Source organism: Panthera uncia, chromosome C2, assembly GCF_023721935.1.
Source record: "Panthera uncia isolate 11264 chromosome C2, Puncia_PCG_1.0, whole genome shotgun sequence".
NCBI classification, from domain to species: domain Eukaryota; kingdom Metazoa; phylum Chordata; class Mammalia; order Carnivora; family Felidae; genus Panthera; species Panthera uncia.
Genome location: NC_064810.1, coordinates 111,727,071 through 111,751,354, shown reverse-complemented (window position 1 = coordinate 111,751,354; position 24,284 = coordinate 111,727,071). Strand labels below are relative to the sequence as shown.

Here is a 24,284-nt window from a genome sequence, read left to right as displayed (position 1 = left end):
ACCAAAGGTTGGCCCAGCAGTGGAGATCTCACTGCTGCTGCTCCAGGCGTGTGTGAGCTCTTAGTCAATTTACTAATAGCCTCCTCCGCCCAGTGCTGGGGAAGAAATGTCGCGTTCCATTTACTCCCGCTGTTTGTAGCATCTGGGATGCTGCGCCATCACCCTGCCAGTATATTTCTCCCTTCCTTTGTTGCTGTAGCAGGCCTTGCAAAAGATTTACTTTGCAGATAAAAAAAAAGAAGAAGAAGAAGCATTAAGTGGTCAAAAATCACTAAGTTGAGGGGTTATAAAGTGTTTTTGCTCCAATTGAGAGAGCAAATATAAAGAGAATTGTGCAAGAATATTTAAGAGGGCTGCTCAGGTATGGTGATGTCACATGAAATGTGATCGGGCCAACTCTTTGGTTTGGGTAACAAGAGAAGGCAAGATCATTCTGAGTCCTAGTAAATCCCCTTGAGAAGTGACTGCCAACGTGTCCCAGGACTAAAAGAAATCCTATGACTGTTTGTGGAAGGAATTCTCGGGGTACAGGCTGCAGTCAGATTCTGTTTTCCTACCTTGATGATCTGGTGTGTGGTCAGTGGAAGGACTTGACATTGGTGGCTCTGTGTGCTAATGACTTGCACAGGGGAAAATGGACATCAGCTGGACTTTTCACGTGTCGCAGAGGAGAGACTTCCTCCCTGGTTGCCTATACAAAAATTAATTTAAGCTGGAAATAAAGGCTTTAATTGCGTGCTTAGGCTTTACAACCAGATGTTATCAGGACACAGTGCATTAGCAAAAAAAAAAATCACATTAAAATGTAAATGATTGACATGTACTTCTAAATTAAAAGGAGGCCATGGAAGTGGGGAGTAGCAAAGCAGAAATATAATCTATTGAGAGCTCTGGGTAGATGAGTGTAGGGCTGTTGGGGTGTGGGATGATTATTTCTGAATAGCATGAATGACAGGGAGTTCTGGGTCAGCAGAGGGAGGGAGAGCAGAGCTTTTCAGGATATATTGGAAGTCTGTTGATTTTACCTGATTGCTGTTTCCCCTTTGTCTTATAATGGTATGTTCGTTTCCTTTGGGGCACTATGCTTCTCGAACTCCGTATGGTCCCGGAAGGATTAAACTCTCCTCAGACCTTCCCCACCTCCCTTATGTGACCAGTCAGAGGTGTCAATCCTTCAGGGCACTGGTCTTCCCTGTGATGTGATGTGTAGACATCAAGAGAGAGAGGGAGGGAAGGAGGAAGGGGGGGGGGCAGAGAGAGAAAGAGAAGGTTCTATTTTTCTCTGAGGTTTCTAGTTCTAGGCATTGTGTGAGGCTGGAGCTGCCGGAGGCAATTTCCCACAGCAGTCTGGGAGAAAGTGCAGGTAAAAGAAAGCCATCACAGAGAAGAAAATAGAGCCAAGAGGTAGAGAGAGAAACAGTTCTGATGGCATCACTAAAGGTGCTAGATCCAACCATACCTGAAGGCAGACCCTTCTAGTTACCCTTTTGGCTTGAGAAAGTTTGAGTTGGATTTTTGTCATTTGCAACCAAATACATAGGGAATTAGACACTAGGAGAAGCCAAGGGATTTTAATAAGGGAGATACAAACTCTGGGTTTTGACTCAAGGTTCTCCACTACAAAGAAAAAACAAAATCTTTTGTGTTTCTTTGAACATGACTTTGCTTTGGGATATATACATGTAGGTTTTGGCTATACCTGAGAGAAAGTTATTTAATCATTTTGTTTCCTCTTTTGTAATGTAAGTAGTAATAATATATATAAATAGTAGTGCCCCCTCAGGTAGGTTAATACATGCAGAACCCTTAGGATGATGCCTGGCACATAGAAAGTGCTCAGTACATGTATACATACTTGCCTCTTATTCTCTCCTTGAACCTCCCTTCTCTCTTCCTTCCCCTCACTCCCCAACCTCAAGTCTCCATCAAAAGGTAGAAGAACTATTCTGGTAAAGGCGGATCTTAGAGTTTAGAAGGAATTGAGCTGATAAAGGCAGAAGCCTCTGTAGTGAATGTGGATAGAAGAGAGTCTGACGAGAACACACATTCATTTAGAAAGTTTTCTGTCACACGTGGACTAAACACAAATGATTCTTTTCTTTTCTTCTTCTTCTTTTTTTTTAATACTAGCCCTCTGTGTCTTCTTGGCCAGTGAAAATTCAATGCCTGGGTGTGTTTCCTGGTATAAAAAAAATTTTTTTTAAGTTATTTATTTATTTTGAGAGGAGGGGAGGTGCAGGGTGAGGGGGGTGGGGAAGGAGAGAATCCCAAGCAGGATCTACCATCAGCACAGAACCTGATGTGGGGCTCGAACTCACGAACTGTGAAATCATGACCTGAGCTGAAATCATGAGTCAGAGGCTCCACCAACTGCTCCCTGTCATATAAAATTTTAAAGATAATTTGCAAGGCTGTAGAGAACTTACTCAACTGATTTGCCTGTGTTAATAACTTGGAATAGTGAACCAAATGATCTTAACATGATACACAGTATTAGGTAACACAAAGAAATCGTAGGTATTTAGTTTGGCGATACATACCTGTTATACTAACTGCTTTATTATTCTTACACAAAATAACGCTATGTTCAAAGACAGAGGCAATTTACCATGAAATTAATGTAGCTTAAACCTCAAGGAACTTTTTGTGCATAGCCCCTCCCTAGGCCCTGGAGAAATGTAAACCACGTGTTCTCATATTCATATATATTTTTAAGATTTGAAAAAGTAGAATATTTTTACATTCTTTTTTTAAATCTTTTTTTTTTTTAATTTTTTTTTTTCAACTTTTTTTTTTTTTTTTTTTTTTTTTTTTTGGGACAGAGAGAGACAGAGCATGAACGGGGGGGGGGCAGAGAGAGAGGGAGACACAGAATCGGAAACAGGCTCCAGGCTCTGAGCCATCAGCCCAGAGCCTGACGCGGGGCTCGAACTCACGGACCGCGAGATCGTGACCTGGCTGAAGTTGGACGCTTAACCGACTGCGCCACCCAGGCGCCCCTACATTCTTTTTAAAAAGAGAGACCCCAATATTACATAAGCTACCAGCCTCATAAAGCCTGTACCCATTCCTTGTCACCCCTTGACTCTTATAATAGATTTCCTAATGTGTTTTTTTTTTTTTTAAACAATCAACCCAAACTTAGAAATAAGACCAAGAAAAATAATCAACCCAAAAGTGGAAACAGGACCAATAAGTCTATAGTAGAAATAAGACCTACACAGCCTTTTGATGGCATATGGGGGCATTGCTTCACAAACCTACCAATGAGTATTTAATTGTCTAGAAAAATGTGTCTTCGTTTGACTCCTTTTGTCACTAATGTTTAATGGTCCCAAACTTTGTGAAATTACATGTTAACTTGTAGATTTTTTTTTTTTTTTTTGTCTAGTAGAGATGCAAATGATTTCTGTCTGGCAGAAAAGATAACCTTAAAAATTATGGTTTTATAACCAGTTTTGTATCTAATCTAGCAACCTCTTTTTTTTTAATTGCCTGTAAGTACCCAATTCCAATGCTCTCTGCACCAGCTTTACTGTCTTAGTAGTTTCCTCATTAATGATTTAAATAAACCATTTGACATTTGTTCACGTGATATTTGTACAACTTTTTGAAATTTATACTGTGACAGTACGTAAGTTCTCCAAAGAAGATTCTTCTGTCCATAATTCACTATAACATGTACAAGTACATGTCACACTCTGTATGTTCCCTTAGTTTGGGGTCAGCCTTCTAACTTGGCATTCACTCTCAGCACAAAATCTGAGAATCTCTTTCATTTTATGGCACAGAGATCCAACTTGAGGGCATGCATGTGACCTTTCTGAGCCTCAGTTTTCTCAGCTATAAAATGAGGATTGCTGTTGGGGCACCTGGCTGGCTCAGTCGGTAGAGCATGCGACTCTTGATCTCAGGGCTGTGAGTTTGAGCCTCACATTGGGTGTAGAGATTACTTAAAAATAAAATCGTAAAATGAAGGTTGCTGTTAAGATTACATAAGATGAGCTCTCTATGGTCCGGCACATCACATTATGTAGTAATCCTCAGTAAATGTCAGTATCTTTCTTATCGTAGCCAGTACCGTTCTAGGTACCCAAGGCAGCCCCAGATCTCCCTGGAACCTAGAGTGAAAGTCAAAAACATTAGAAGTACAATGGTCCTTCCCTGGCAAGTAAACAGTTTTAGCAAAAAGCAATCAGAGCAGAGAGCCCTTCTCCTTCTCTGATTGTGGCTTATGTGGCTCTGTCAGCCCAAGAATCACCCAGAAGCAAAGGATAAGTTCCCTCCCAAGTGGTCCCATCCTGAACTTAACATGGTTCCTCCACAGTGTCTTAGTCAGCTTGGGCTTCCATAACAAAATATCATAGACTCGATGGCTTAAACAACAGAAAATGACTCTCTCATAGTTCTGGAGGTAGGAAGTCCAAGACTGGAATGTCAGCATGCTCATGTTCTAGGGAGACCTCCCTTCCTGGCCTTCCAACAGCCACCACCTAACTATGTGTTCACATAGCCTTTCCTTAGTCCATCTCTCTCTTCCTCCTCATCTTATTGCATCTTATAAAGCCACCAATCCTATTGGTTTAGGACTGCACCCTTATGACTTCATTTAATTTAATTACCTCCTAAAAGCTCTTTCTCCAAATATAGTCACAGTGGTGATTAGGGCTTCAACTATGAATCTAGGGAGGGAGCACACTTTAGTCCATAGCAGACAGGTTGAGACCTCATCCACGAATGCAACTTTTCACCAACTGATTAGGTCCATCTCAATAAAGTATTGCCTGTCTTTCTGTCTTCTCAGTTTTCAATCTTGGAAGCAAAAGAAGATGTTTTCAATTTATTTCTCTAATTCTTTCAGAAAATCCCCACCCTACTTCCAGAACCTGGCAACATAGTAAAAATGATTTACATGCTCTATATTCTTGGACAAATTCCATGGAATGAAGGATGTATAGGTCGGGGGGGAGGGGGGTGGGATGAAGCTGTATAGCTGGAATGTCCAGAGTGGAATATTGTTTTAGTCATACCTGTGGCATCTGGCAGAGGGATTCTCTGTCCAAGACACTAGGATCCTGGACCATCATTTACTCCATTACCTTTGTGATACTCTCCAACCTCCCCCCACTTATGAGTTAGCACCTTTAATTGTCAGACTCTATTACTATTTCTGGCTCTCTAAAGAACATGTTTTAGCTTCTTCTATCTTTAGAGACACCCACAGGTCTCATTCCTCCTTCATTTATTAACTCTTCTAAAAAGTGATTGCCAAGGAAGTCATTGAAATGTTTTCAGAAGAGGAGCAACAGGATTAGATTTGTCTTAAGAAGAGCACCCAAGGCTTTCAGGAATTTCGCTTTCGGTCAATATGGAGGAACCAGGACCAGATTTATCCTCCTGCCTTAAACCACTAGAAAACCAAGCAAAATACATGAAACAGCAGTTCTCAGATGTACAACAGACAGTGCAGGATTGCGATCTGTAATAGAAGGGAAAGAGATGAGGTGATCCCTGTGGCAGTCCCAGCTCATTGTCTACAGGGTATTTCTAGGCTGCAACATAGGAAGGAGGAATCCAATACAGTTCAACAATCTCACTGAATTGAGGAGACAGAGATCAGAATTGGGGGCAAGTCAAGGCAGCTAGAATTTTCTGAGTGTTATACTAGAAAGGAGAGGGAGAGAGGGAAGGGAGAAGAGGGAAGGAGGGAGAGAGAGAAAGGAGAGAATGCTCTGGAGAGCATTTGAGGAATGCCCTCAAATGTTTGGCCGATTATATATCTACACATTTATCAGAGCTTCTGGAAACTGGCAGAACAATTACTAGAGCTGGAATTGCTTATATTTCGGCAAGCCAGAGTAGAAAGACCTTCTAATACTGAGTATAATCCTCAGAATGGTATTATCTTAGTAGTAGAGCTAAATTAGCCATATGCTAAAGAATGCTATGAACTCACTTCAACAGAGCAGGAGAGACAAGCTCAAAAGGATCCAAATGGTTCCTAGTACCTTATGTGTGCCCCAGAATAAAATCCAACACTATTCAAAGGAATATAACAAAATGTGGCACGTAATCTTCATGGTGTCTGGCATCCAGTTAAGACACGAAATATTATCAGGAGTAAAGAGGGACATTATATAACACTAAGCCAAGCTACAATAATCCTCAATGTGCAGAGGGCTTCAAAATGCATGAAGTAAAACTGATGGAACTGAAATGAGAGAGACAAATCCACAATTACAGCTGGAATCTTCAGCATCTCTCTCTCGGTAAATAACAGAACAAGTAGACAGAAAATCAGAAAGAATATCATAAAACCTGTACATAAATATTTATAGTTACATGATGGTGGCAAAAAGTAGAACAACTCTGATATCCATCAGCTGATGACTGGGTTTTACCACAAAATGCAATACAGTTGATAAAGTCACCATGAATGTTAAATTAGCATTTACCATTGAACATTGAACCATTACATCTAGAGGGAATACAGAGGTAGGTTCTCATGAGTCTTTGGTCACAATATTTTTGCCAACTGATCAGTTCACAAATCTTCTTTTATGTTCGGTTCTGCTTAGAGACACCTTATTTGTTTAAAGACACTAGATTCGTTAACGTTGAACTCACCACCAGCAGCACCACAGCTCGTGTCTAAACAGAGCTAACCTAACAAATGCATTTTCTCTATCCTCTATAAAGCACATAGCCTTCTTGTGCTTAGGAATACTTCAGCATTTATCTTGGGGGACCATTTTCAACAGCAAAATCATCCAAAAAGAATGAAATCTTGCCATTTGCGACGTGAATGGAACCAAAGTTTATTATGCTGAGCGAAATAAGTCAGCCAAAGAAAGACAAATACCATATGATTTCATTCATACGGGGAATTTAAGAAACAAAACAGATGAACATGGGGGGATGGGAAGAAAAAATAAGATAAAACCAGGGAGGCAAACCATAAGAGACTCTTAACTGTAGAGAACAAACTAAGGGTTGTTGGAGGGAAGGTGGGTGTAGGGATGGGCTAAATGGGTGATGGGCATTAAGGAGGGCACTTGAGATGAGCACTGGGTGTTATATGTAAGTGATGAATCACTAAATTCTACTCCTGAAACCAATACTACATTGTAGGCTAACTAACTTGAATTTAAATAAATCTTGGAAGAAAAAAAAGCAAAATCATCAACAAAAAGCACACAAAAACCCCCCAAAACATGGCACTAAATAGACTCAAAAAAGAACACTTGTTGGTACTAAGAGAACTGAATCAAGAAGCCTGAGCATCATCTTGTTTGACTGCACCTGGAAACATGTGCATAGGGTGACTCCAATGTTTTGCTACTCTTTGCATGTCACAAATGACCACAAAAATGCTGTGAATTATGGTTTTGGGGTTACAAATAAATTTTTGTGGGTAGGCGAATTAGCAAATGTAGAATCTGAGGTGCGCCTGTGTGGCTCAGTCGGTTAAGCCTCCAACTCTTGATTTTGGCTCTAGTCATGATCCCAGGGTTATGGGATCGAGTCCCACATCAGGCTCCACACTGAGTGTGGAAACAGCTTGGGATTCTCTCCCTCTCCCTCTCTCTCTGCCCCTCCGCAGTTCTCTCTCTCTCAAAAGAAATTAATAAACATTAAAAAAATGTAGACTCTGAATAATTAGGATTGACTATATATCATACAGTGGAATATTATTGGGCTATCAAAAAATGAAGTTCCAATACTAAACATGAATGAAACCTGAAAACATTATGCTAAGTGAAAGAAACTGGACACAAAAGGCCACATATTGTATGATTTCACTTGTATAAATGTCCAGAATAGGCAAAATGATAGAGGCAGAAAGTAGATTAGTGGTTGCCAGGGGTTGGGAAATGGCAAATGGGAAGTGACACTATTTGGAGCATGGGGTCTCTTTTGGGGTGATTAAAATATTCTGGAATTAAATAGTTGTGATTTTGTATAGCTTTGTGAATGTATTAATGAACACTGAATTATATACATGAAGAGTGAATTTTGCGGTATTAAATTATATTTCAATTAAAAAATAAAATAAATTAAAAAATATGTAGAAGGTCTGGAAACACTGTCAACAAATTATACCTTATTAATTTATAAAGCATTTCACACAACAGCAGAATATACTTTCTTATCAAGTATGCATGGAATATTCACTAATATAAATAATATTCTGGGCCATAAAACAAACCTTAACAAATTAAAAAGTATTGAAATCATACAAAGTATGTTCTCTGTCCATAACTGAATTAAACTAAAACTCAATACCGGAAAGATATCCTGAAAATCACTAAGTATTTGGAAATTAAACAGTACAGAGTGAAATACCTCACCAATCAAAGAGAAAATCACAAGGTAAATTACAAAATAGTTTTAGTCAAATGAAAATGAAAACAAAGCATATCAGCTAAAGTAGTGGTTAGAGGAAATTTTATAGAATTAGACATATTAGGAAAGAAGTAATGTCTCTGAGCTTTCACTTTAAGAAATTTGGGGCATCTAGGTGGCCCAGTTGGTTAAGCAGCTGACTCTTGATTTTGGCTCAGGTCATGATCTCATGGTTCTTGGGTTTGAGCCCCACATCGGTTCTGCCCTCACAGTGCGGAGCCTGCTTTGGAGGCTCTGTCTCCCTCTCTCTGCCCCTCCTCTCCCAAAAATAAATAAATGTTAAAAAAATTTAAGAAAAAAAGAAACTAGAAAAAGAAGAGTACATTAAACCCAAAGTAAGCAGAAAGAAGAAAATATTTATAAGAAAAGCAGAAATTAATGAAATTTAAAATGGAAAAACAATAGAGAAAATCACTGAAACAACAAAAAAACCAGTTCTTTGGAAAAAATCAATAAAATTGACTAACTTCTAGCAAGATTGACATGAAAAAAAAAGAGAGAAGAAACAAATTACAAATATCAAGAATGAAACAGAAGATATCATTACAGATCCTGCAGACAACAAAAGGATAATAAGGATAATATATTTATACAATAATATATATTATATATATTTATGTAATAATAATATATACTATATATATATTTTTAAATATTTATTTTGAGAGAGAGAGAGAATAAGCAGGGGAGGGGCAAAGAGAGGGAGAGAGAGAATCCCAAGCAGGCTCTGCACCGTTAGATCAGAGCCCAATGTGGGGCTGGAACTCACAAGCTGTGAGATCATGACCTGAGCCGAAATCAAGAGTCAGATGCTTAACTGACTGAGCCACCCAGGCACCCTTCAATCTCATCATTTCTATTCAGTGTTGTACTAGAGGTCCTAGCTAGTGTAGTAAGGCAAGAAAAAGAAACAGCATGCATATATATTGGAAAGAAAAAAAACCAAACATATTCTTAGGTATCATGATTATCCACATAAAAAACATCAAAGAATCTATGAAAAAGCTGCTTTTCTTTTCTGAAAAGTATTTACTTTTCTCAAAAGTAATTTAGCGACTTTGCAAGATACAATGTCAACATGAAAAAATAAATTCCATTTCCATATGCTATAAATAAGTAGAAATTGAAATAAAAATAACATTTGCCTTAGCATCAAAAATCGTGAAACACTAGGTATAAATCTAACAAAATATTGAAAGATCTGTATAAAGGAATGAACAACTGATATACACAACAATATGGATGCATTTTAAAAGCATTATGCTAAGTGAAAAAAGCTGTAAGCAAAAGATTATATGCAATATGGTTCCATTTATATGAAATTCTAGAACTGTAGTAACAGAAAGCACATCAGTGGTTGCCAGGGTCCAAGTATAGAAGGAAGACATTACCTACAAAGAAGTACAAGGGAGCTTTTTGGTGTTATGGAAAGTTCTATCTTGATTGTGGTGGTGTTTATATAACTGGATACACTTATCAGAACACAGAAGCATACACATAAAATTGGTGAAGTATATGCAAAATATACCTCAATAAAGTTGATTTTAAAATAGACAGAAAGTCGTCAGATTGCCACAGAGGATGGATTGATGAGGGTAATCAAGACAAGAGGCATAGATGTTAATTATTCAGTCACAAAAGCTAGAATTTTGAAAAAGAAAGTTGATTGACAAATAAGGGGAAAGCACAAGAAGACCAAAAAAGGAAAATACAAAAGCACAGAAACAGATGAGCTTCCGGAACACAGATTTTGTGTGCTAAGATAATTTAAAGACGAGCCACAGATTGGCATGACAGACACAGCCACCTGGGTGCACTGGCTCTCGTTCCTTTCTCTGCCCCACTCTGGTCTCCCTTGAATGCTGTGCGAAGCTGCTCAGGCTAATTCCAAGGTAGGCTCATGTTAGTACCATTGTTTCAGTTTGCCGGTTGCATTTTTAGGGCTCCTAAGGGGGAATTTGGTTCTGAGCTACTTTCTGAAGCTGGAAAGGCCAGGGGTCAAGTGGCCTCTGTGGCCACTTGTTTACTCTTTTGGTTGATGAGCACTTATTATTTCCACTGAGCTCTTAGCTAGTAGCCACTTCCTGTCTTCACATGATCCCACTCCTGTAGGGGTGTCCTGTGCAATACTTGGGACTTATATGTACTATTTTTTTTGAAATTTAACTTCAGTTGGGTATCCTGTCCCCCTAGGATTCCACCTAGGATTACCCTTCCAGGTAATCCTGGCTTTTTTCCAGGTAATTCCTGAGACTATGTTTTCCCTCAGTCTTATCATTCAGGGTTTACAGTGACAATATGTTTACACATCCAGGAACAAAAACAGACTCATGGCCAACAACCTGGAAGAGGAATATTGTCCTCTCAAGATTCAGGCTAGTCTGAAAAATGGGGTTATCTTTTCTCTAAATAGCTGTGCCCTCCACACAGGTAATCAAAACCTGCCACAATGAATCTCCTTACCTACAGGAGAAATATTTCTCTTTGCATGTTTAAGGAAAAATAAAAATTAAATTCTTGCCTTAGACTAGTAGCAAGAAGTTAAAGATGTGATCAATCCTGGGCTGCCTGGGTGGCTCAGTCAGTTGAGTGTCTGATTTCAGCTCAAGTCATGATCTCACGGTTCGTGAGTTCAAGCCCCGTGTTGGGCTCTGTGCTGACAGCTCAGAGCCTGGAGCCTGCTTCAGATTTTATGTCTCCCTCACTCTCTGCCCCTCCCCTGCTCACCTTTTGTCTCTCTCCCTCTCTCTCTCGAAAATAAACATTAAAAATTTTTTTTTAGAAATGTGATCAATCCAATCAAAGACTGATTTGCTTCTTCTTCAACAATTCCTTTTACATATAATTTGCATACAAAGATCTTACTTGATCTGACTTTTTCCTAAGTGTGTCTGAGTCTAGCTTGAAGGCAATTTCATACCAAGAAAAACATACTGAATTGTAGCATCTGGTACAAGGACTAGGGATTCTTTATTGTCTGATCAGTGCCCTAAAATGTCTTCATGAATCAGATAATATTTTAAACCTCAAGTACCATCAACTTCATTATTTGAAATCTGTGATCTTATATTTGCCATGTATTTTAAACTCTCATTAATGATGAAAATGAGGCTGTCAATTAAGCTAAATGACATGACTGGGGTTACAGTAAGTCAACTGTTACAGAGTGCTGGAGTCAGGAGTTCTTGCTTCAGTGGGTGATGAGAAATCTATGTCTCTCTCTCTCTCTCTCTTCTTTTCTGGTTCCCCATTTCTCTCAACATCCCCAAAACCCTAAATTAGAAACATAAATTGAACATATTTATGACTTAAATATTTAGTAATTGGCTATGACTATTCATAGGTTAATTTTTCACAAAAACTATAATCCATGGACCAAAAACACATGGGTGAATCTTGCCTATAAGTATCATTCTTGTGCATTATAGAGTAGGCATATGTTAGATAGTCCTAAATGAGTACATGTGACTGATGAAGAGACCAATGTGTCTCACATTCTGTGTCCCTTTGCCCCATTGCATCAGTGAGGCACAGAACCTCTTTGCCTCAACTAATTATAGCAGAGAAAAGGCTTTTAGTTTTCAAAAGTGCAAGGGCTCAGGGCATAGAGAAAACCTAGTGTGGGGTGCTAGGGTGGCTCAGGTCATGATCTCAAGTTTCATGAGTTTGAGCCCCACATTGGGCTCTCTGTTGTCAGTGCAGAGCCTGCTTCAGATCCTCTGCCCTCTCTCTGCCCCCTGCCCCCGATTCATGCTCTCTTTCTCTCAAAAATAATTAAACATTAAAAAAAACTAATGAGAAAGAATGAGTCTTCTTATCAACTCATCATTCCCCCAAAGATCCACAGGTGAGGGGAGAAGGAAAAGAAGAGAATTGGAGGGGAGGCAAAGGGAAGTTAACTGAACTCTGGTGTGGCCTGAGAGGGGGTTTCCATGTACCGCTTCCTCCTCCATGCTGAGGTCCTGAGCGGAAGGTGAGGAGAAGTGTAAAAAAACAAAAAAACAAAAAACACAAAACAAAACAAAACAAAAAACAAATAAGATCCTAGAATCTGGTGAGCATCTATATACTCTCTTACACAATCCCTCCTCCCTGCAACCCATCCAAAGGCCAGGGAGGCAGCCAGAGCCAGGGTCCCCTGGAATACCTGAGTATATGATAGAGTTCTGGGTTCATGGTCCCAGGAGCCTCACAGACTTATCTGTGCCCTGGGCTACAAGGGGGGCCTGGAATGACCTCTGAGAGAGTTCAACCTTGGCAGTCTTGAAGCCTCCCTGCATTGACAATGGATGACCAGACAGGAATGAGGATGCCTCATTCATTGGATGGGTATTCATTATTGGGTGGATAATGACCCAGATCAGATGCCTACTCTCACTCAGACAAGCACTCAGTTCTTCCCCAGCAACTTAGACAGATGGAAGGAAAAAACCCTTCTTGATTGAGATTGTTTCCATTTAAGACATACTAACATTGGTTATTAGGAGACTAAATGAAGTTATATATTTTAGAGCACTAAATTTATGGTCTGAAATACATGTCTATTACAGATAGAAGATAGATCGATGACAGATAAATAGATAAATGATAGATATAGAGTGTAATATTTTATATATTTAAATTATGTGCATTCTCTCTCTATATAGCTTAGAAATTTGCTGGGGAAGTAGATAATTAGGGGAGTGGGCTTTTCTTTTCTATCTATGATGAAGGCTCAAGAGGGTGAGCAGGAAATTATCACATTGGTTCCAATAAAGAAAATGAAAAGAAAATGCACATGTGAGTGTGCGTGCATTTATGCATGTGTGTGTGTGCACGTGTGTGTGTGTACAGAGTAGAATAGTGTAGTGTAGGATGGATAGATAGATGGATAGATAGACAGACATCTTGAACTACCACCTCTCTGCCTAGAACAGTTCTTACAATGATGGAAAAAAGCCAGACTACTCCTAAAGCTTCCATATGAACCTAAACAATACATCTCCTAGGGTCTCCAATCTACTTTGCCAGCCTTAACTGTGCAGTTTATCTTGTAGCCTCTTGCTGTCATAGTGGATGGTCAGAATTCCTGCTGTAACTCCAGGACGAGACCACACTTTCTGAAACAATTAGATGGTGAGGAGGAAACACTGGCTGAGTTTGGCTCAGCAAGTCTTTTTCTCCATTAATGACAAAGCATGAATAAATCAAAGACCATTTCTGAAAGTTTGTAGACAAAGCACAGACCTTGGGCTTTCATTTTGAGGATGAAGAAAATGTAATACATTTATTTATTAAATAGCGAGAGGGAAAAAACGTTTCTGGTTCTCTTAGGAACCACTTAAACCAAGAAACAGGTAGATCTGTGCATAGCAACCTGACTAGATATTTTAATTATGAGAGACAAAATGGTGATGTGGCTGAAAGTATGAACCCTGGAGTCAGGTGGCCTGGGTTTGAATCCCAGCTCTGCCTCAGGTGGCTTTTGTATCTCAGTTTTCGTATTTGTAAAGGGGGTTTACAATAGTAGCTCCCTCATGGGATTGCAGTGAAGATTAAATGAGTAATCTGTAAAGAATCTAGATTAGTAAGCACTATGTTATTGTACTGTTATTTGTTTTAAAATATTACTGTGTGGAGAGAGACCACCTGCTTACTCTGTACCACTTAGGCAGAATTGGGAATAGTTCAAAAAGCGATATAAGAGCTTCAGATGAGAAATAACGAAGAATTTGGGAACTTTTTGTTGTTGTTTTTTAAGTTTTGGAATAGTTCGCCAAAGAAGTTACAAAGGCTTGAAAAACAGATGCCCTTAAAAGCAGGATAATAGGGGGTGCATGGATGGCTCAGTTGGTTAAGCATCCAACTCTTGATTTTAGCTCAGGTCATGATCTCACGGTTCATGAGATTGAGCACTATGAGTATAGAGCTTGCTTGGAATTCTCTCTCTCCCTCTCTGCCCCTCTCCCTGCTGTGCCCCTCTGCCTCTCTCTCAAAATAAATAAATAAATTTTCAAAAGAGCAGGAGAGTTACTCATTGGACCAGGATATTTTTAGTGTAAATCTGTTGTACTAGGATGACCTCATGGTGAGTGCTAACCTTCTTGATCTGGATGGCTTGGAATTTCATTTAGTTGTAAGTTTCTTCGGACCCTAAATCAGCTATGTCACTGGTGATGATGGTGGATGGTTTGTCATTTCTTAAATGCACTTTAACCCTGGTGGTGGACCAACTGCATGTTAAATACCTAGCGAAGAGACTGGAACTAGAATACAGTCAGAGTTGTTTTAATATTCCAGAGGATGAAGATTTACAAAGAGCATTTTGACTATTTAGGATGGTTTTCCATGTGAGTTAATGCTATTGAACAGAATAGTACGTTTTTGGGGCACCTGGGTGGCTCAGTCGGTTAAGCATCTGACTTTGGCTCAGGTCATGATCTCACTTCTCATGGGTTTGGCCCTGTGTCAGGCTCTGTGCTGGTGGCTCAGAGCCTGGGGCCTGCTTCGGATTCTGTCTCCATCTCTCTGCCCCTCCCCTGCTTGCACTGTGTCGGTGTCTCTGTCTCTGTCTCTCTCTCAAATATAAAATAAAACATTAAAAAAATTTTTTTTTTTAATAAAAAAGAATAGAAAGTTTTCCTAAACCTAGTTGTGTGACTTGATACATGCTCCTCAGTTGTTTGAGAAAAAGGTCAAGAAGACACAGGACAGAAAAATTAAAATAAAAATTTTAAACTAGGTTCCTGGGTGGCTCAGTCGGTTGAGTGTCTGACTTCAGCTCATGATCTCTCAGTTTGTAGCCTCCAGCCTCACATCAGGCTCTCTGCTGTCAACAGAGCCCACTTGAAATCCTCTCTCCCCCTTTCTCTCTGCCCCTCCCCTGCTCATGCACGCATCATGACCAGTCTGTGGTCAGCTAATCTTTTGGCCACAACTAATTCTAAGGATGATCCTAGGTAAGTGTTCTATTTCGTGGTGTCTGGTACGTTTTATAGGTAACTCTTTCCTGAAGATCAAGACACTTACAATCAAACCAGGCAATCTGTAAGAATTCTATTCGACTCCAATGTTGTCATCATAGGAAGAGTAATATGGCGTTCGATCTATATTCTGTTCAAATCATAGAGTCGACTCATGTCAACATCAAGGTCAGTCCCTTCCCCCATGTTATACACAGCCAAACTGAGGCTAGAAGCATTTACTTACGAGATTTATCCCAAGTGAAATTGGTGGCAGAGTTGAGGTAGGAACCCAGAACCCTTGCATTGCCACCCGCCCCCCACCCCCCACCTCCCGCCCCACCTCATCTCACACCTCTCTCCTTCTTCCTCATGACACTCCAGGAACAGCAGTCTTCATTCTGTCCTCCTAACAGGGCCTCGGTATACTTGGATTTCCTCTACCTTTCTCCTCATGTATTCCTGCGATTCCTCCCTCTGTCAGGTGTCACTTCAGTTTCCATCTTTTTAGAGAGGCCTTCCCCAAAAATCCGCCAGTTACTATCTATCAAATCACCTTGCTTACTTCCCTTCCCAGCACTTGACTATTGAAATTATCTTCTTTATTATTTCTTTTTCTATTGTTGTCTCCCTGCCATTCACAGGTAACCACCAGGAGAGCTGGGGCCATACCTGTCTTGTTCCTTGCTGTATTTCCTGCTTCTAGGATCGTGTCTGGGACAGTGTAGGGGCTCCACGAACACTGCTGACTGCAAAAAGGAAGAAAAAACTTTTAAAAGAGCCATTCTGTTTATCTGGGTCTTTTGATTACACTGTGTTGCAACTTTTAATTAATGTAGCATAATAATATTTATTGAGGACATGCTATATTTTCCAAAAGCTCTGTTAGGCCTTTTTGAAACCTTTGCAATAACCCTGGGTGGTAGGTATAATTATCCTTGTTTTATTGATGCAAAAGCTGAAACTCAGAGAATTTAAGTGGCTCAACAAGTCGCAAAGCCCCATTCAAACCCATGCTGGTCTGATGTGAAAGTAATCATACCTAAGACTTGCAGCATGCTTTATTTATTATATCTGTTCCCTAGTGTTCAATATCAGGGCTGTATCAGTAAATAACGATTACAGAACACTTCCCAGATTGTGAGAGCTCAGAGCAGGGTTTAATTTCACATTAATAATGGAGTAGTCAAAAGTACAAAGATGCTTATAATTACATTGATCTTTGAATGTTCAAGTAAGCTTTGGCTTCCTCATTTGTTTAGGTTTTGATTTGTTTGTTGTGTCTGCTAGGGCTCAGGAGAGGAAAGGAGAAATAGCCTCAGTGAGGAGAGAGCTTTTGCTTGGGCCTGAGAGACCAGGAGGAGGTAATGAGAAGTTTTGTTCTCTGTTCTGACTGCTAATTACTGAGCCCTCACCTCCCCTACCTGTAATGTGGAGATTTGTGGAAAGGTTGCCTAACAGGTTGGGAGAGAATTGAATGTTGCTTTGGGCTGGCAGAATTTTTTTTTTTTTTTTTTTTTTTGACTCTTCTCAAGGCCAACATAACTTTCTGCCTTGATTCTTACATCCTGGCCATTATTAGAGAAGGGAGGTGGTAAAGAGGAAGGTCAAACAGTTGTTCTCTTCAGTTCAAGGATGTTTCTAGTCCCCCCAAAGGGCACCAGGTGGAGAAGATTCAGGAATATTATCAGTGTTCCAGTCAGCTGCCTCTAATCCTGGCCATGGTCACAGGCATCAGGTGGCAACTGTCAGGCCTACACGTGACCTCTGGTGGGCAGGCAACATCCCCCACATGCCTTCTCCCTCATGACACTCTCTCTACCCTTCTGTCCCACCTCCTCAGTCCTTTACAATATGTTACCACCATTCCCTTCCTGCTAGCCTACGTCCGGAAGGGCATATGCTAAGAATCTCCTCCCCAGCCTAGAGTTCTATTGCAAGAACGTGCTTGCATGACTGGAGCTTCAGAAAGCGTCGTGTCCACCCCATTTGTTTTGATCCAAATATCCCCTTTGGAAAAACCCAGAATTGATGTTCACCTATAGTAACACAGGTGTAAAAAAGATACCCAAGGACTCAATGCAAAGGAAGGAAAATTCAGTTTTAGGGCCCTCTAAAGTCTAGACCATCCTTTGTGCTACGGAGAAGGACGGAGGGGAACAGATGGTGAGCCGGTCTTCTACTCTGTGAACTTCTGGGACGGACGCACCCAGAGCAATGAGTTGCAGTGAGAAAGACAAAGCTGAATTTTTGAAATATGTTAATAATATTATCATCCAAGTCGCCCTAATTTACTGTTTTTCAGAGAATGCCGGAAAGCTAGTCCTGCAAGAGACAGGTATCTAAACTTTTTTGCTCTCCTACTTCCTAAGAGGCAAAGGTCAAGAGAGGAAAGAGGACTACCTGTGCATCAAATGTTAAATGAGAGGGGTGAAATATTTTTCTTTACCAGGTTACCTAGCAAGCTTAGGATGGAAACATGGGAGAAGAAAGTAGAGTGTGAAAAAGCAGTTAAACATGGCTTTTAGGAGGAAAAACAAGGGAAGAAGCTAGGAAGGAAAGCAGGATTGGAGTTCACCTGAGAGGAGCAAGGTAGGATTAGAATAGATAGGAGGTGGGTTTAGGGAATTTCTGCTGCCAGAATCCTGGGGTGCCACTGTACCTGGGGAGGCTGCATTTGTTTCCAAAGTCAAGGGATGGACACAGGGTCATCCAGGAAAGAACTCATATATGCTAACTGAGGTTTTCCAGAGATCAGGGCCAGGAAGGATAGGCAGATTTCCAGGTAGGTACACAGGGCACCTGCGTGTTGGATGACAGAGTCGTCCTGCAGCTCACAGAAGCAGCGCAGGTGCAGTGAGCTGTTCCCAGGATTGACTGGGTCATTACCACGGTCAAAGGAAGACTTAGCTGTGGGCGTGTGGGGCTGAGCTCTGATGTGGCTGAGGTGTGAAGTCTGGGTGCAGTGGTGTGCAGAAGGCTAGGGTGCACCACACTGGCGTGGGCAGGGGGCCCCAAGGGGCCAGCAAAGGTTCATGAGTCCAGATGCCTGAAAGGAAGGAAGAATGTCCACATGAGACCCCAGGAGAGCTTGAATAGGAAGGCAGATCTTTGCCAACGAGTTTCAGGGGCTCATTCCTGTCCTAACTTGGTTGCGGCTAATATCTGAATGGGTTGCCTAGAGAGAAATGCAAACAGCTGACTTTACGGAGAAGCCCTTAGTGGAAATGCAGAGATCATGTTTATCATTAGTGTTGCCCTTGGTCAAGGGTTAGAGCTACAAGCAAGGCAGCTAACCGGAAGGGACCAAAGGAAGGATGATTGGAATAGACCGGGATGGGTTACGTTTAGGCTAACTTATCAAAGTAACTGAGGCTGGGGACCCATCACTCACCTGACTGTTCTCTTTCACTGTACTAAAATGGCTGGCTCTGACACCATGTTTAAGGGGAAAGCTCTTTAGGAGAAGAGGAGAGAATTAGACAGATGTTCCCATCAAAACTAAGTTCCAGTCCAGTGGGGTAGGCAGTTGAGGCACTGGTCTGGGATCAGTAACCCACACTGCATCTAGAAGAGACAGAAATTTAGAAGCCAAAGTGTCTGTCAGGAGGGCCAAAGGAGGGGTTCCACCTTGAAGGTCATGGCAAGGCAAAGGTCAAGAGCTCAGATGTTTAGTCAGAATAACACTCCTGATCAGCCTTGTTGTATTTAACAAGGAGGTGGTCTCAAGGTGGGGAAGGAATTGGGTCTACCTATGGTTTGGGTGGAGTTTACTCTTTCCCCACAATAGGAGTTGGTCCTGGCTGACTTAATCCAGTGATTGGTTCTGGGGCGCATAACCCAGTCTGAGACAATAAGAAATAAGATGTTTGCTAAGCTTTCTATGAAAGAAATCTTTTCCTTTCCTGTTTAATAAGACTTTTTTTTTTACCCCAGGCAGTAGAGTGTGATTGAATATGTGAAATGTATAGTTGTTGTAGCCATGGGGTGGAAGGTGTGGGGCCAGGTGGGCTATAGGCCTGTCATGTGGAGCCTGAGGATGGCCCCCATGTTGTGGCAAAACGGAGGTGAGGACTTTAGTAGCCTTGTCTGAATGGCTGTAACAAAACTGACCTGAAATATCAACTGCCACTGGATTTCAGATACATGAATGAATACATTTACTATTTCAGCCAATTTGAATGGGATTTTGCTTTTATTTTTTCAACTTAGTCTTAACTGATGCATTAAGGAAGGGTGAGGGAGCAAAGCCTAAAGGAGCCGTTATGATGGCTTACAAAGTCCTCTCATTCAGGAATCAAGCCTTCTGGAAAATAAATCCTCCTGGCGCCTCTTGGGATGGTGCTTTGGAAGATTACTTGAAAGCAGTCCTGTGGGCGGGGGCTTCCCTTTGGAAGCAGCAGCCCCTACCACAAACTGAACAAAGGTGTACAAGGCCAGCAATGATGTTCAGGAGGTGAATAGTGAAAATGTCATCACTTTGTGTTTGATTTGCTTGTTGGGCTTTCCTAAAATGGTGGGAGGGAGGTCAGAATTTCTTGCACTCTGCTAAATATTTTGCTGAATTCATCTGTGAGGCTGAAGAAACAAAATTGGCCCTTTCAGATTGTTCTCCAACTTTCAAGAAAGCAACACAGCCCCAAATACCACAAGCTGGCCCAGTGTGGGTGGTGCCAGGAGAAGCCGCAGAAGTGTTCCTGGTTAAAGCCCTCCCCGAGCCCTTCCCTCATGTGATCTTTCCAGAAGGAATGTGTTCCTGAGACCAGGTTCCACCCTGCAGCCTCAGCCTCCTGGACCACATCCTGAAACTCTATTCTGAAGCATTCTTTGGTTGGGGCTCAAGAAGCACTGGTCCCAGTAAAAAGTCACCTACAAAGGAAACTGGCACGAATAGTCAGTCACTTTCAGTGGCCTGATGCCAGAGAGCCAGGAGAGCTCCCCAGCACTGCCATTCCTCTCCCGCTGACTTGTATTTTCTCCAGTGTTCCGAAGCAAATGCTGAGTCATGTGTGAGCATGAACCCTGAATTATCAGCCATCCCTCAGTATGAACTAAGTCATCTGACCCTGTCCTGAGAGCAAGTTTGGGCTTCTGGAGAAGGGAGAGAGCAGTTATCCAAGTGGCTTCAGAAGGAGCCCCGGAGGAGAGAACTGATGGAGGAGAGAACAGACGGAGGAGAGAACTGACAGAGGACAGAACTGATGGTTCTGGAGTGGAAGCCTCATGCTGGGCCTCTTAATGGCTCTTCATCCAAGTCGCCCTAATTTACTGTTTTTCAGAGAATGCCGGAAAGCTAGTCCTGCCAGAGACAGGTCTCTAAACTTTTTTGCTCTCCTACTTCCTAAGAGAATTCTGAAACATCAAGATTTTCCATCGTCAATATAGAGGCTTTTTTAAATTAATAGTAGAAAATATAAAACACTTGAATTCAGGTGAGGATCAATACAATTGACAAATATTTTATAATATGACTTGCTAAAACAAATTTTAACTGCTTATTGAATAAAGAGAATCAAATCTAGGGGCATCTGGGTGGCTCAATCGGTTAAGCGTCCGACTCTTGATTTCAGCTCAGGTCATGATTCCAGGATCATGGAATCAAGCCCTGCATCGGGCTCCATGCTGAGATTGGAGCCTACTTAAGACTCTCTCTCTCTCTCTCTCTCTCTCTTTCTCTCTCTCTCTCTGTGTCTGTCTCCCCCTCTGCTCCACTTGCTCACACACGTGTTCTCTAAAAAAAAAAAAGAGAGAGAGAGAATCAAATCTGAAAGAAAAAAATGTAAAAATTTTCCCATGAGTTTTCTTTGATATATCTCAAAACATTTGGTGGTCTCAGAAAAACATTCCAGTTATAGACTAAAGAACATACGTTACAAATCGGTATCATTTCAGTTACTCTGAATTCCGAGCAGCTCAGCATGTCCCATTCATGCACAGCTTCAGGCTTAACAAAACTCTGGGTAAAATGGGACCCTAAGTGTTTCATGATTTAACATTCAAGGAGCAGGCAACCCAGAATACTTGGATCCCAGTGTAGGTCCTCATGGTAAGATTTGGGGTGAATGAGAGGCCAGCCTCTCTTCTACCAAGGGGAACAGCCCACAGCATTGGGAAGGCAGTCTTATTCTCAGGTGGATCAGTTCTATGAAAGGAAACGTACGGAATTAAGATCTGGAAATTGATTCCTTTTAAATTACCTGTATCCCTTGAGAAGTCTTCATGTGCCCTCAGGTACATGCATCCCAGCATTGGGGACACTCCATGACAACAGGTTTCCAGGGAAATGCAGCTGGATTTCCTTACTGGCTTCTTAAAGGCTCTGAGAGGGCCTGCAGTAAAGAAACACGTCCTTGTTAAACCTAGAGTTTTCTAAAAGTACTTTTTCATTTGTTTTTAACGCTTGTTAGCATTACCATAAAAACTTTTGGACTAGTGTTATTATTGGCATTCACTGGCATAACGAATTTGAAGTTGAGTCACTTGCTCTAGGCCAGGGGTCCACAAACTCTGTAAAGTCAGATGACAAATGTTTTCATCTCTGAAAGCCATTTGGTCTCTGTTGTAGGTACTCACCTCTGCTATTGTAATGCAAAAGCACCATAGACAATTCATCAATGAATTAGGGCAGCTGCAGGTTCTAAAAAAAGCCTGTATTTACAAAATCAGGCAGTGGGTTGGATTTGGCCTGCAGGCCTTGTATACTTTGATCACCTCTGCACCAGGCTGTGTATCTAAAGGGATTTGAAGCCAGGTCTGGTGACTTCACAATGTGGACCCTGTCCCCATGTCACTCTGAGGAGGTGTCACGGAGAACCCCATAAAAGGAGGCTGCAGCACAGGAGACAAACCTCATCCCCTTGGGCATTTGGCCAAGGGCTGGCCCCTTCCAGCTTAGCTTATTCTGGGGCCGATGTGGGCCTCTTCCTCAGTGTTCGAGTGTCTGCCATCACCTCACTCATCTTTAAGGAGCGATCAATACGGACCTTGTGGCCCACAGAGAAAGTAGCCCCCATAGGCCTCAGTTGCCAAGTATAAAGTAAAGCACACAAGAACTCTTTTAGGGCAAACCAACACCTCTACTGTTCTGGGCTCAATCAGGTCCACCTGGAGTTCTTTCTCTTATTGTTGAATAAGCTTGACCTTGAGTCAAGGGCTTCTGAATATGCAAGTAATTGGATTGGTTGTTTCAATTTTAGTTCTTCAAGGCTTTCTGAATCCTGGAAAGTACTCATAAAACTGCCTGCTGCCAAGGTAAAGGCATCTACCTGGGAAAGGAAGGCCCTATGTGACCTGCCCTGATTTGAAGCCATACTCCCTTGTAGGACAACCCTCGGGAAGAGCCTAACGGGGTTCGTTTTGGGATAGAATCAAATGATGGCCATGATTTCTTGGGCGGAGATAGCTCCCTGAAAGTCATCTGGGCAGCTGCAAAATGCTGAGGCATGTCCACCAAGCCCTAATCACGGAGCCCCTTTGCAAAGGCCTCCATTACATTGTTAACCTCCCCAACAATAGAAGGAACTATTTTCATTTTTCTAAGAATGGTAGGCAGGGGTCACATCATGAAAGCCTAGAGATGGCATGCTAAGGAAGTCAGATTAGATACTGCTGGGAACTGCTAATGAAGGAGAGTGGCTTGCCCCAGTGTATCTATTAGAAGAGCCCCTCTGGGCAATAGGATGAGGAAGACTGGAGGGTTTCAGAAGGGTCCAGGAGAGAGATGAGGGGGCCTGATTTTAGGCTGTGACTCAGGGCAGCGGTGGGGGGACAGGGAGGGATGGAAAAGAGAGGGTGGCTTTAAATGAGAGGCTTCAGAGATAACTCACATGGCTATTTAAGTTGTAGGCTGAAGTAAACATATTGAAAATCAGCAAAGTGGATATGAGAGGAAAATGCTAAAAGCAAACAAGACTTTCCTTGGGAGGAGTGGAAAAGGACTGTGGATCATGACGAAATGCAGGCTTAAGCTAAGGAGCGAAGGCTTGGAGCGAGGAGGATGGGGACTACGGTCAGGAGGCTTTAGGCCCCACTCGCTCTTTGACATGGACAACTGAGGTCTGCTCAGTATTATGAAAGGTGCTGGGCAAATGCAACTCCAGCCTCCTCCTCTCTCTCCACGCATGTCATCACCCCGAGCCCTTCCTGTATAGAAATTCTAGAGCCATCCTTGCACTAAACATCCTATAAAATTCATGGTTTTTGCAACAGGCATGGTAGTCTTCCAAAGGAAGATCAGTGAGTCTGACCTCTTGCTTAAATATAAATGAAATAACCCTGCTTTATAATCATTACCACAACATGGAATAATATTTAGACGGGTCACCTCTTGAAACAGAAAAAAAAAAAACAAAAAACAAGTGTCTTTTACAACGAAGAACAGTAACTACAAAGGAACAACACTACAGAGAAGCACTCCTAGCTTAGTTGTGACTGTTTCCAAAATAGCAGCTGAGGCAACCACCTTAAATATGGAAATCCCTGTGCAAAGGCAGGTGTCTGTTCTGCCGTCTCAGAGCCTGCCAGGACTCAGAGACCATGTCATTGATCAGTGCCACCCACAATCAGGGGGCTGAGAACTTGGGGTAATTGTTGAAACTTTACCGATGGTCTCCAAGGCGTATCAGACGCTGGCAGAGAGCAGCAGGCACTACTCGCTGCTTTCTTTGAACTGTCTCCCCTTACGCTCTGGCCAGTTCATTAGCTGCCAACAGGCTGCAGCCTCCTCTCCCCACTGCGGCCACCTGACACCGCTTTGGGCTTTGTTCCTGCACCACTGGAACTCCGTGGCAAAATCAGATCCAAGTCCGCGTTATCACGGGTACAGCAGAGCAGTCTGTTCTCGGGTTTTAGATGTCCTTTCACATTTGGCTTTGCTTTCTGCTGCCGCCCTTCTAGCTATCTTTCTGACCTGCTCTCCTGGGCCGTGACTTCTAACCT

At 41.8% G+C, this 24,284-nt stretch overlaps 1 long non-coding RNA gene across 1 annotated transcript; it reads right to left on the bottom strand.

The window, feature by feature from the left end:
• Positions 1–53: 53 nt before the first annotated feature.
• Positions 54–22,160, bottom strand: LOC125921960 (uncharacterized). Its single transcript, XR_007457541.1, has 5 exons — positions 21,921–22,160; positions 21,545–21,676; positions 16,020–16,096; positions 558–691; positions 54–219 (listed from the first exon to the last, which is right to left on the bottom strand). It is a non-coding gene; the product is annotated as an uncharacterized LOC125921960 (long non-coding RNA).
• Positions 22,161–24,284: the final 2,124 nt, after the last annotated feature.